Consider the following 13,160-nt stretch of genomic DNA (forward strand, 5'->3'; position numbering starts at 1 on the left):
CTCCCCCTCCAGCAACCAGGCTCCCACCAGGCTACTTCCATGGTAGTGCTGGCACCCGGGCAGAGTACAGCTGGTCTCTGCCCACCTCGCAACCCACCAATTCAGCGTACCAGTCCCCCACACAGCTGTGGTGAGGCACCTGGACATGGACAAGTTTTCCCCGTACTCAGGTGTAGTAACCATTTATTGTGGGTGGGCTGTACTACTAATTGTGTTTTATGGGTGGGTTGCTGGACTAACCAGGGCACTGACCGGCAGGAGGTCAGATACCCTGTTAGTCTGTTTGGAAAAGGGGAGAGATGTGACAAAACCAATCTCGCCACTGTACATTGGAGGGCCTGTTATGGAACATTCTTTGGGCTGGAGGTACATGGGCTTAAGGATACCCAGAGACTGCATGGAAATATGGAATTTTATATGCTGGACACCCCATGTACTTTCATAACTCTGTCTTATGTCTATGTCACCCTGTATCCATAAATACAGGATGGGTACAGGGTGTGAGTGCCCCTTGTGGGAGCAAATGTGACTCTATAAGCCAAGTGGGCATAAAAGACTTTATAGCTAATAAGAACTGTTCCTATATTCTGTAATAAGATGTATTCTATGTATGTTTAAGATCTGATTGTGTCTCAGGAGTCTGTCTAGGTAAACTGATTGGGTTTTGTGTGATTATGTTAACTAGACTGCCCAACATCAGATTGTCTGAGTACTTAATATGTTAATCTGTTTTACCTGTGAATAGACAATTCTTAGAGGTTTGATGCATTGTTCATATGTTTGCTTTACTGTTTAACCAATGCCCTCTGTAACCTGAAGCCACCCCCCCCCCCAATCTGGGGTCAAAACCTGTATAAATACTAGGCATTCAGCCTTTAATAAAGATATTCTTTTTTAAACCTGAAATGTGGAGCTTGGTCTCATGTTTGCAGGGAAACTGATCGAGGTTGTGAAGTGCTGATTCTGTATGCAGGACATTGTCATCTGGTATTAACCCTTGGTATCCTGTTGGTACCGTAACAGTGACGTTTCGGGGTTTCACCCCCGTCTTCAGACTTATATACATATGTAAGTCTGAAGACAGGGGGTGAAACCCCGAAACATCACGATTTTGGATTAAAAGAATTTGATGATTAAATCCGGCGGTTGCCTGCTTCTTTTTCACTGGATTATTAACATTGCTGCTGAGTACCCTGTCATCAGAGAATTTGTGAGTGCCAAACCTACTTGTACTTTAAAGTCAGCTAAGAGCAGCAATGTGCTATCGGGAGGAAGCTGAACACAACTGGTGAGAAAAAAAAAAAAAAAAAGCATATGTGAGTAAAAAACTAGCTAGTTTCCAGCAATGCAGTTCTGTTTCTGAGCATATCTAGGTACCAAGAGAAATGAGTAAACTTAAAAGTCTTACGGCTAGATTTAGAGTTTTGTCGGTAAAGACCCGCGTAGCTAACGCAGCTTTTTTTCCTACCGCTGCTTCCAAACAACGCTGGTATTGAGAGTTGTCTGACGGGTTGCGTCAGGCTCAAAAAATGGTGCGTTGAGCCGAATTTACCACCACTTCAACTCTCAATACCATTGTTGCTTACGGTAGCAGTAAGCTGGCAAAACGTGCTCGTGCACGATTCCCCCATAGGAAACAATGGGGCAGTTTGGGATGAAAAAAAAACCTAACACCTGCAAAAAAGCAGCGTTAAGCTCCCAACACAGCCCCATTGTTTCCTATGGGGAAACAGTTTCTAAGTCTGCACCTAACACCCTAACATGTACCCCGAGTCTAAACACCCCTAACCTTACACTTATTAACCACTAATCTTCCGCCCCCGATATCGCTGACACCTGCATTATACTATTAACCCCTAATCTGCCGCTCCGGACACCGCTGCCACCTACATTATACCTATGAACCCCTAATCTGCTGCCCCTAACATCGCCGACACCTACATTATATTTATTAACCCTAATCTGCCCCCCCCAACGTCGCCGCTACCTTACCTACACTTATTAACCCCTAATCTGCCAACCAGACCTCGCCGCTACTCTAATAAAGTTATTAACCCCTAAACCGCCACACTCCCGCCTCGCAAACCCTATAATAAATAGTATTAACCCCTAATCTGCCCCCCCCCAACGTCGCCGCCACCTAACTTCAAGTATTAACCCCTAATCTGCCGACCGGACCTTGCCGCTACTCTAATAAATGTATTAACCCCTAAAGCTAAGTCTAACCCTAACCCTAACACCCCCCTAAATTAAATATAATTTTAATCTAACGAAATAAATTAAATCTTATTAACTAAAGTATTCTACAATATAACGAATAATTATATTGTAGCTATTTAAGGATTTATATTTATTTTACAGGCAACTTTGTATTTATTTTAACTAGGTACAATAGCTATTAAATAGTTATTAACTATTTAATAGCTACCTAGTTAAAATAATTACAAAATTACCTGTAAAATAAATCCTAGCCTAAGTTACAATTAAACCTAACACTACCCTATCAATAAATTAATTAAATAAATTACCTACAATTACATACAATTAAATAAACTAAACTAAATTACAAAAAAAAACCCACTAAATTACAAAAAATAAAAAAAGATTACGAGAATATTAGGCTAATTACACCTACTCTAAGCCCCCTAATAAAATAAAAAAGCCCCCCAAAATAATAAAGGTCCCTACCGTATTCTAAATTAAAAAGTAACCAGCTCTTTTACCAGCCCTTAAAAGGGCTTTTTGCGGGGCATGCCCCTAAGTAATCAGCTCTTTTGCCTGTAAAAAAAAATACAACCCCCCCAACATTAAAACCCACCACCCACATACCCCTACTCTAACCCAAACCCCCTTAAATAAACCTAACACTACCCCCCTGAAGATCTCCCTACCTTGAGTCATCTTCACCCAGCCTGGCCGAAGTCTTCATCCGATGTTGCAGAAGAGGACATCCAGATCGGCAGAAGTCTTCATCCTATCCGGGCATTAAGGAGGAGATACCCGGGCATTTGAATAAATGATGGTAGTGAGTGCATGAAGTTGGAACATTATATATATATATATATATATATATATATATATATATATATATATATATATCTTACACAACATTAGCACTCCCTGTAAGGTTACAATGGCCAGTGCAGAGTCTTCAAACACACTCCAAAGAAATAACTTGCACCCGGTTTCTATAGGGATGTTACCACTTTGTTCACATAATGTGGTACACTTCACATCCAAATAAATCCATGTATTTGGATGTGAAGTGTACCACATTATGTGAACAAAGTGGTACCATCCCTATTGAAGAAACCGGGTGCAAGTTATTTCTTTGGAGTATATATAAATACATGATGATTTTTTGGGATAAGATATATATATAGGAATATCTATGTAAAAATACTTAAAACATATTCCTCTATGTGAAGAACATTGGAATGTGAAATATTTACAGTAAATACATAGCTAAAACTATTATTAAATATTAAATAAAAAATATTTTTCAGGTATTTTACTGCAGAGGGCTCCAATACATGGTAAATCCAGAGAGTGCATCTGTACTTTATAAATATATATGAATGTAATGTCGTAACATACCCGCTATTTCCGTTGCACACAAAAAAACAGAAACCCCCCATATCGATTGTGCGCTAAAGTTAGTGCGCCACTCGTAATCTAGCCCATAATAATCTTAAAGCGGTGATAAAGTGATAGGGTGGGTGGCATTAAAGGGAAGTTTGGGAATTTTTCTAGGTCTAGTACAGATTAGAGAGTGTTTGTTAACTCTTGCACCCAATGAACTAAATTATAAGCTTATAGACTATGACCAATTGGTTAAAGTGGAAATAGTCAGTTAACCCTTTCTGTGTCAAACAAGTGACTGGTACAGGGTTGGTTAACCCTGTGCATCACATATTCGGCTAGATTACAAGTTTTGTCGGTAAGGCTGTGCGGTGCTAACAAGCAGTTTATGCTCACCGCTCACCTACAGACAGCGCTGGTATTACGGGTTTTTACAAACCCGGCGTTAGCCGCAGAAAGTGAGTAGAGAGCAAAATTTTGCTCCACATCTCACCTCAATACCAGCGCTGTTTACAGTAGCGGTGAGCTGGCTAAACGTGCTTGTGCATAATTTCCCCATAGGAATCAATGGGGGAGAGCCGGCTGAAAAAAAAACCTAACACCTGCAAAAAAGCAGTGTTCAGCTCCTAACGCAGCCCAATTGATTCCTATGGGAAATAAAAGTTATGTCTACACCTAACACCCTAACATGAACCCCCAGTCTAAACACCCCTAATCTTACACTTATTAACCCCTAATCTGCCACCCCTGACATCGCCGACACCTACATTATAATATTAACCCCTAATCTGCCGCTCCGGACACCGCCACCACCTACATTATATGTATTAACCCCTAATCTGCCGCCCCCAACATCGCTGAACCCTACATTATATTTATTAACCCCTAATCTGCCTTCCCCAATGTCGCCGCCACCTACGTACACTTATTAACCCCTAATCTGCCGACCCCAATGTCGCCGCCACTATATTAAAGTTCTTAACCCCTAAACCTAATTCTAACCCTAACCCCCCCAATTTAAATATAATTTAAAATAATCTAAATAAAATAACTACAATTAACTAAATAATTCCTATTTAAAACTAAATACTTACCTATAAAATAAACCCTAGGCTAGTTAAAATATAACTAATAGTTACATTGTATCTAGCATAGGGTTTATTTTTATTTTACAGGCAACTTTGTATTTATTTTAACTATGTAGAATAGTTATTAAATAGTTATTAACTATTTAATAGCTACCTAGCTAAAATAAATACAAATATACCTGTAAAATAAAACCTAACCTAAGTTACAATTACACCTAACACTACACTAAAATTAAATTCATTCCCTACATTAACTACAATTAAATACAATTAAATACAATTATCTAAAGTACGAAAAAAAAACACTAAATTACAGAAAGCAATAAAATAATTACAAGTTTTTTAAACTAACTACACCTAATCTAATCCGCCTAATAAAATAAAAAAAGCCCCCCAAAATAATAAAAAGCCCTACTCTATACTAAATTACAAATAGCCCTTAAAAGGGCCTTTTGCGGGGCATTGCCCCAAAGTAATCAGCTTTTTTACCTGTAAAAAAAAGTACAATAACCCCCCAACATTAAAACCCACCACCCACACACCCAACCCTACTCTAAAACCGACCCAATCCCCCCTTAATAAAACCTAACACTGACCCCTTGAAGATCACCCTACCCAACTGGGCCGAAGTCCTCAACGAAGCCGGGCGAAGTGGTCCTCCAGACAGGCAAAAGTCTTCATCCAAGCTGGGAAAAAGAGGTCCTCCAGACGGACAGAAGTCTTCATTCAGACGGCATCTTCTATCTTCATCCATCCAGCGCGGAGCGGCTCCATCTTCAAGACATCCGACATGAAGCATCCTCTTCAAACGACGTCCAACTGAAGAATGAAGGTTCCTTTAAATGACGTCATCCAAGATGGCGTCCCTTCAATTCCGATTGGCTGATAGAATTCTATCAGCCAATCGGAATTAAGGTTGAAAAAATCCATTTGGCTGATGCAATCAGCCAATAGGATTGAGCTTGCATTCTATTGGCTAATCCAATCAGCCAATAGAATGCCAGCTCAATCCTATTGGCTGATTGGATCAGCCAATAGAATTGAACTTCAATCCTATTGGCTGATTGCATCAGCCAATAGGATTTTTTCTACCTTAATTCCGATTGGCTGATAGAATTCTATCAGCCAATTGGAATTGAAGGGACGCCATCTTGGATGACGTCATTTAAAGGAACCTTCATTCTTCAGTTGGACATCGTTTGAAAAGGATGCTCCGCGTCGGATGTCTTGAAGATGGAGCCCCTCCGCGCCGGATGGCTAAAGATAGAAGATGCCTTCTGGATGAAGACTTCTGCCCGTCTGGAGGACCTCTTCTTCCCGGCTTGGATGAAGACTTCTGCCCGTCTGGAGGACCCCTTCGCCCGGCTTTGTTGAGGACTTCACCGGTTGGGTGAAGACTTCTCAAGGTAGGGTGACCTTCAAGGGGTTAGTGTAAGGTTTTATTAAGGGGGGATTGGGTGGGTTTTAGAGCAGGGTTGGGTGTGTGGGTGGTGGGTTTTAATGTTGGGGGGGTTATTGTACTTTTTTTACAGGTAATAGAGCTGATTATTTTGGGGCAATGCCCTGCAAAAGGCCCTTTTAAGGGCTATTTATAATTTAGTATAGGGTAGGGCTTTATATTATTTTGGGGGGCATTTTGATTTTATTAGGGGGATTAGATTAGGTGTAATTATTTTATTATTTTCTGCAATTTAGTGTTTTTTGTTTTCGTACTTTAGATAATTGTATTTAATTGTATTGAATTGTATTTAGTTTATGGAATTTATTTAATTATAGTGTAGTGTTAGGTGTAATTGTTACTTAGGTTAGGTTTTATTTTACAGGTAAGTATTTAGTTTTAAATAGGAATAATTTAGTTAATTGTAGACAAGTTATTTTATTTAGATTTATTTAAATTATATTTTAGTTAGGGGGGTTAGGGTTAGACTTAGATTTAGGGGTTAGTACATTTAATATAGTTGCGGCGACATTGGGGGGCGGCAGATTAGGGGTTAATAAATGTAGGTAGGTGTCGGTGATGTTAGGGACGGCAGATTAGGGGTTAATAATATTTAACTAGATGCGGGAGTGTGGCAGTTTAGGGGTTAATATATTTTTTATAGTGGCGGCGATGTCCGGTTCGGCAGATTAGGGGTTAAAAATTTTATTTTAGTGTTTGCGAAGTGGGGGGGGGGGGGGCTCGGTTTAGGGGTTATTAGGTAGTTTTAACTCTTAACTACTGACTTTTAAATGTGGTACCGGTCTTGACAGGAGAGGCTGCACCGCTCACTTTTTGGAAGACTCGTAATACCGGCATTATGCAAGTCCCATTGAAAATATAGGATACGCAATTGACGTAAGTGGATTTGCGATATTTTTGAGTCTGGCCAAAAAAATGGGCAGTGAGCCTGTCATTTCAAGACTCGTAATACCAGCGGGCATTAAAAAGCAGCGTTGGGACCTCTCAACGCTGCTTTTTAAGGCTAACGCAAGACTCATAATCTAGCCGATTGTTTTAACATTTTCAATGGATTTATTATAACTGATATTTAAAACGCATAATACCAATACTATACAATAAAGAATACATATTTATTTCAGGCCACTATCGTTCTTTTTATTTAAAGAGATACTAAACCCACATTTTTTTCTTTAACCCCTTAACGACCGAGGACGTGCAGGGTACAGCCTCAAAAAAAAGTCAGTTAACGACCAAGGACGTACCCTGCACGTCCTCGGTCTGGAAAGCAGCTGGAAGCGATCCTGATCACTTCCAGCTGCTTTCCGGTTATTGCAGGATGCCTCGATATCGAGACATCCTGCAATAAAAAATTTTAGCCATCCGGTGCAGAGAGAGCCACTCTGTGGCCCTCTCTGCACTGGAGATCCGTGGCTATTTTCGTTGGTGGGTGGGAGCTGGTATGGGAGGCGGGTGGCGGCCATCGATGGCCATGCTGATCTGGAGGGGGGCGGGATCGTGGCCGGGGGTGGCCAGGGGCGCGCACGGACGCACGCACGTGCACGGGGGGTGGGGACGGGCGCGTGCACGGGGAGGGAGCAGGTGGGAACCGCTACACTACAGAAAAAAATTGTACAAAACTGAAACAATGGGGGAAAATTATATTAAAATATAAACATCAGTTAGGTGGTGGGGGTTGGTTTGTGTGGGGGGGAAGCTACACTACAGAAAAAAAAGAAGAAAAAAAAGAAAAATGTTTTAAAAAAACCCATTTTTTTCTTCAAACTTTTTTTTAAAAAAACCCAAAAACCTTTTATTTGAGTACTGTCAGACTTTCTGCCAGTACTTGAGATGGCGGGGGTGGGGGAGGGAAGGGAGCTGTTTGGGAGGGATCAGGGGGTGGGATGTGTCAGGTGGGAGGCTGATCTCTACACTAAAGTTAAAATTAACCCTGCAAGCTCCCTACAAACTACCTAATTAACCCCTTCACTGCTAGCCATAATACACGTGTGATGCGCAGCAGTATTTAGCGGCCTTCTAATTACCAAAAAGCAATGCCAAAGTCATATATGTCTGCTATTTATGAACAAAGGGGATCCCAGAGAAGCATTTACAACCATTTGTGCCATAATTGAACAAACTGTTTGTAAATAATTTCAGTGAGAAACCTAAAATTGTGAAAAATTTTGCATTTTTTTTAAATTTGATCGCATTTGGCGGTGAAATGGTGGCATGAAATATACCAAAATGGGCCTAGATCAATACTTTGGGTTGTCTACTACACTACACTAAATCTAAAATTAACCCTAGAAGCTCCCTACATGCTCCCTAATTAACCCCTTCACTGCTGGGCATAATACACGTGTGGTGCACAGTGGCATTTAGCAGCCTTCTAATTACCAAAAAGCAAAGCTAAAGCCATATAAGTCTGCTATTTCTGATCCCAGAGAAGCATTTACAACCATTTATGCTATAATTGCATAAGTTGTTTGTAAATAATTTCAGTGACAAACCTAAAGTTTGTGAAAAAATTGTGAAAAAGTGAACAATTTTTTTTATTTAATCGCATTTGGCGGTGAAATGGTGGCATGAAATATAGCAAAATGGGCCTAGATCAATACTTTGGGATGTCTACTAAAAAAAAATATATACATGTCAATGCATATTCAGGGATTCCTGAAAGATATCAGTGTTCCAATGTAACTAGCGCTAATTTTAAAAAAAAAAGTGGTTTGGAAATAGCAAAGTGCTACTTGTATTTATGGGCCTATAAATTGCAAAAAAAGCAAAGAACAAGTAAACATTGGGTATTTCTAAACTCGGGACAAAATTTAGAAACTATTTAGCATGGGTGTTTTTTGGTGGTAGTAGATATGTAACAGATTTAGGGGGTCAAAGTTAGAAAAAGTGTTTTTTTTTTCATTTTTTCCTAATATTTTATAATTTTTTATAGCAAATTATAAGATATGATGAAAATAATGGTGCTTTTGAAAGTCCATTTAATGGCGAGAAAAACGGTATATAATATGTGAGGGTACAGTAAATGAGTACAAGGGAAATTACAGCTAAACACAAACACAGCAGAAATGTAAAAATAGCCTTGGTCCCAAACGGACAGAAAATGGAAAAGTGCTGGAGTCATTAAGGGGTTAATGATTCAGATAGAGCATGCAATTTTAAGCAACTTTCTAATTTACTCGTATTATCAATTTTCTTTGTTCTCTTGCTATCTTTATTTAAAAAGCAGGAATATGAAGCTTAGGAGCCGGTCTATTCTTGGTTTAGAACCTGGGTTATGCTTGCTTATTGGTTTGCTAAATGTAGCTACCAATAAGCAAGCACTACCCAGGGTGCTGAACCTAAAATGGGCCAGATCCTAAGCTTTACATTCCTGCTTTTTAAATAAAGATAGTAAGAGAACGAAGAAAAAATGATAATTTTTGTATATCAGAAAGTTGCTTAAAATTGCATGCTATATTTGAATCATGAAAGTATAAAATTGGGTTTAGTATCCCTTTAAGGCAAATATCTGTTAATAATTACCACAAACTATGCTGTCAACCATATAAAGCTAAAATTAAAATTTCACAAACCTCAATACTGAAAGGTCCAGCAAGTTTTCAGGAACCTATAAAGGGGTAGATTACGAGTGGTGAGCTAACAGTTGCGCACGAGCGATAAGGGGTTTATCGTGTGTGTTTACGTTTGTTAGAAGTAGCGCTATTATTACAAGTTGAAAGTAAACAAGATTGCTCGAGCGCAATTTAATTTAACGGACGTAGGGTTAGTGCGACTACAGAACTCAGGTTAACTGTTACACTCAAATAAAAAGTTGCACAAAATACAATAAAAATACATGAAGTACTGTTACACTCATAATAACACTATCTAATAAAAATTGTATAAGAAAGTTAGAAGGGCTCAAAAATACGAGATCTCAGGCATGCAAAGGGCTTTAACATATTTATATATACAGATATATATTTAAACATGTATCTCTGTGTATATATGTGTGTACATATATATTTACTGTATATGTGTATATATGTATTTACAGACACATATACACATATAAACACATAAATACATATATATATACATATATAGACACATATATAAGTGCATTGGAGCCCTTTGCAGTCAAGAAACTGAAACTGTGTATTTACCATATATATTTCACATTCCAAAGTTCTTCACATAGGGGATTATGTTCTATGTATTTATAAATAGATATTCCTATAATATACCTATACCACTATATATAATTTATATATATATAGTATATATATATATATATATGAATAAAAAGAACATATCTTCTATGTGCAAAACATTGGAATATGAAATATTAATATTTCATGTCGGGTCAGCGCACTTGAGAAAAAGTGATTGTGTTTGTGCATAAGCAAGGATGTTAGTTTTTTCTTCACTTTTGCGCTCCATTCAAGTCTATGGAGGATTACGTTAATGCGGTCGCAATATTCTAACTTTTTACACGTCGGGTTAATGTGCAAGCAAAAACTTTTGACTTTCAACTTGTAATACTGGCGCTACCTGAGACATGCAAAAAGCTTACTTCTAAGGTAGTTATCGCATGAGCGGGAGAGATAAATAGCACTATACGTTTAATCTAGCCAATAGTATATATGAGCTGAACATACGATTCACATGACCTATTTATCAAGCAGCAACCATCTGTTTTTCGCATGTTGCAACCTGTTCTCCAAATCTTCTCACTTCAATTGCAAAGGGACATAAACCCCCCAAAAAACAACTTTCCAATTTACTTCTGTTCTGAAATTTGCTTCATTCCATTAGAATTCTTTGTTGAAGGATCAGTAATGCACTACTGGGAGTCGGATATCTGAACACATCGGATGAGGCAATGACAAGAGGCATCTGTGTGTATCCACCCATATATGTGTACTCATTGTGGCTCTTGAGCTTACCTAGGTATGCTTCTCAAACAAAGGATACCAAGAGAACAAAGCAAATAGGATAATAGAAGTAGATTGGAAAGCAGTTTAAAGGGACACTAAGCCCAACATTTTTTCTTTCATGATTCAGATAGAGAATACAATTTTAAACAACGTCCCAATTTACTTCTATTATCTAATTTGCTTCATTTTTAGATATCCTTTGTTGAAGAAAGAGCAATGCACATGGGATAGCCAATCACATGAAGCATCTATGTGCAGCAACCAATCAGCAGCTACTGAGCCTATCTAGATATGCTTTTCAGCTAAGAATATCAAGAGAAGGAAGCAAATTAGATAATAGATGTAAATTAAAAAGTTGTTTAAAGGGACAGTCTACACCAGAACTTTTATTGTTTTAAAAGATAGATGATCCCTCTATTACCCATTCCCCAGTTTTGCATAACCAACACAGTTATATTAATATACTTTTAACCTCTGTCATTGTCATTATATAAGCCTCTGCAAACTGCCCTTTTATTTCAGTTCTTTTGACAGACTTGCAGTTTAGCCAATCGGTGCCTGCTCCCAGATAACTTCACGTGTACGAGCACAGTGTTATCTATATGAAATACGTGAAATAACACCCTCTAGTGGTGAAAAACTGTTAAAATGCATTCTGAAAAGAGGTGGCCTTCAAGGTCTAAGAAATTAGCATATGAACCTCCTAGGTTAAGCTTTCAACTAAGAATACCAAGAAAACAAAGCAAAATTGGTAATAAAAGTAAATTGGAAAATTGTTTAAAATTACATGCTCTATCTGAATCATGAAATTTTATTTTGGCCTAGACTGTCCCTTTAAAACTGCATGCTCTTTCTAAATCATGAAAGAAAAAAATTAGGTTTCATGTCCCTTTAAAGTTATGAAAGTTTGTTCTGATTTTACTGTCCCTTTAAATCATGTACCTCTTAGAGGAAAGCAAACACAATATCATTGGTTTGTCTGTAAATTTATTGCATATCTAAATCATCAAATACAATATTTAAACTGAGTATAAATGTGAAAGCTTTTTCTTAAATCAATTCTATGTTGCTTTTCCTACAAAGTCATCTGTCAGTGTCCATTTAACTTCTGCTAAGTTTTATTTGGTAACAATGTTCTATAAATTTGAGACATGATCTCATTGCAGTATTTTTGATGTTCCAGAAAACATTCATCAGTTGAGTCCTTTTGTATCTTGAATCAACCTTGCAACAATAACAAGCACTCAATTCATTCTGAAAACGAGTGCTCTTGAAATTCACAGCAATTTGCAAAGAGCTTGTAGTCTTATGTCACCAATAATAAGGACCTGCAGGGCTAGGACAATGTAGACCAGGAAAAAAAAACTAATTATTATGAACCAAACTGTGATATACTATTTCTTTTTAAATCTATGTTACAACATTTCATTATCAAATGTGGGGTGATATTTGTCAGATTCAATTTTCCCACTGCAAAATGTAAATGACTGAAATAAATGAGAACAGAAAAAAAACAATAACTGATAACTTTTTGTTGTGCCGCTGGAAATTATAAATCATAGATGGACTTGAGAGAGAATTAAAGGGACATGAAACCTAAAAACAAATATTTTGTGGATCAGACATAATACAGTTTTAAAAAAAAGTTTACAATTTGCTTCTATGATCAAATTTACTTTGTTCCCATGATATTCTTTGTTGAAGAGATACACATGGAGGCATCTAGCGCACTACATGGCAGGAAATAGTGCTGCCCTCTAGTGCTATTGGAAATGAATAACATTCTTGCAATGCTGCTATATACTGCTCCAGAAATGGGCAGGATCCTAAGCTTATGTCTCTGCTTTCAACAAAAGATACCAAGAGAACAAAGGAACATTGATACTAGAAGTAAATTAGAAAGTTGTTTAAAAAAGCATGCCTTATCTGAATCATCACAGGAACGTTTTGGGTTTTATATCCTTAAAGGGACACTGAACCCAATTTTTTTATTTCATGATTCAGATAGAGCATGCAATTTTAAGCCACTTTCTAATGTATTCCTATTATCAATTTTTCTTCGTTCTCTTGCTATCTTTATTTTAAAAAGACGACATCTAAGCTTTTTTTTTT

Source organism: Bombina bombina, chromosome 10 (assembly GCF_027579735.1).
Source record: "Bombina bombina isolate aBomBom1 chromosome 10, aBomBom1.pri, whole genome shotgun sequence".
Lineage (NCBI taxonomy): Eukaryota > Metazoa > Chordata > Amphibia > Anura > Bombinatoridae > Bombina > Bombina bombina.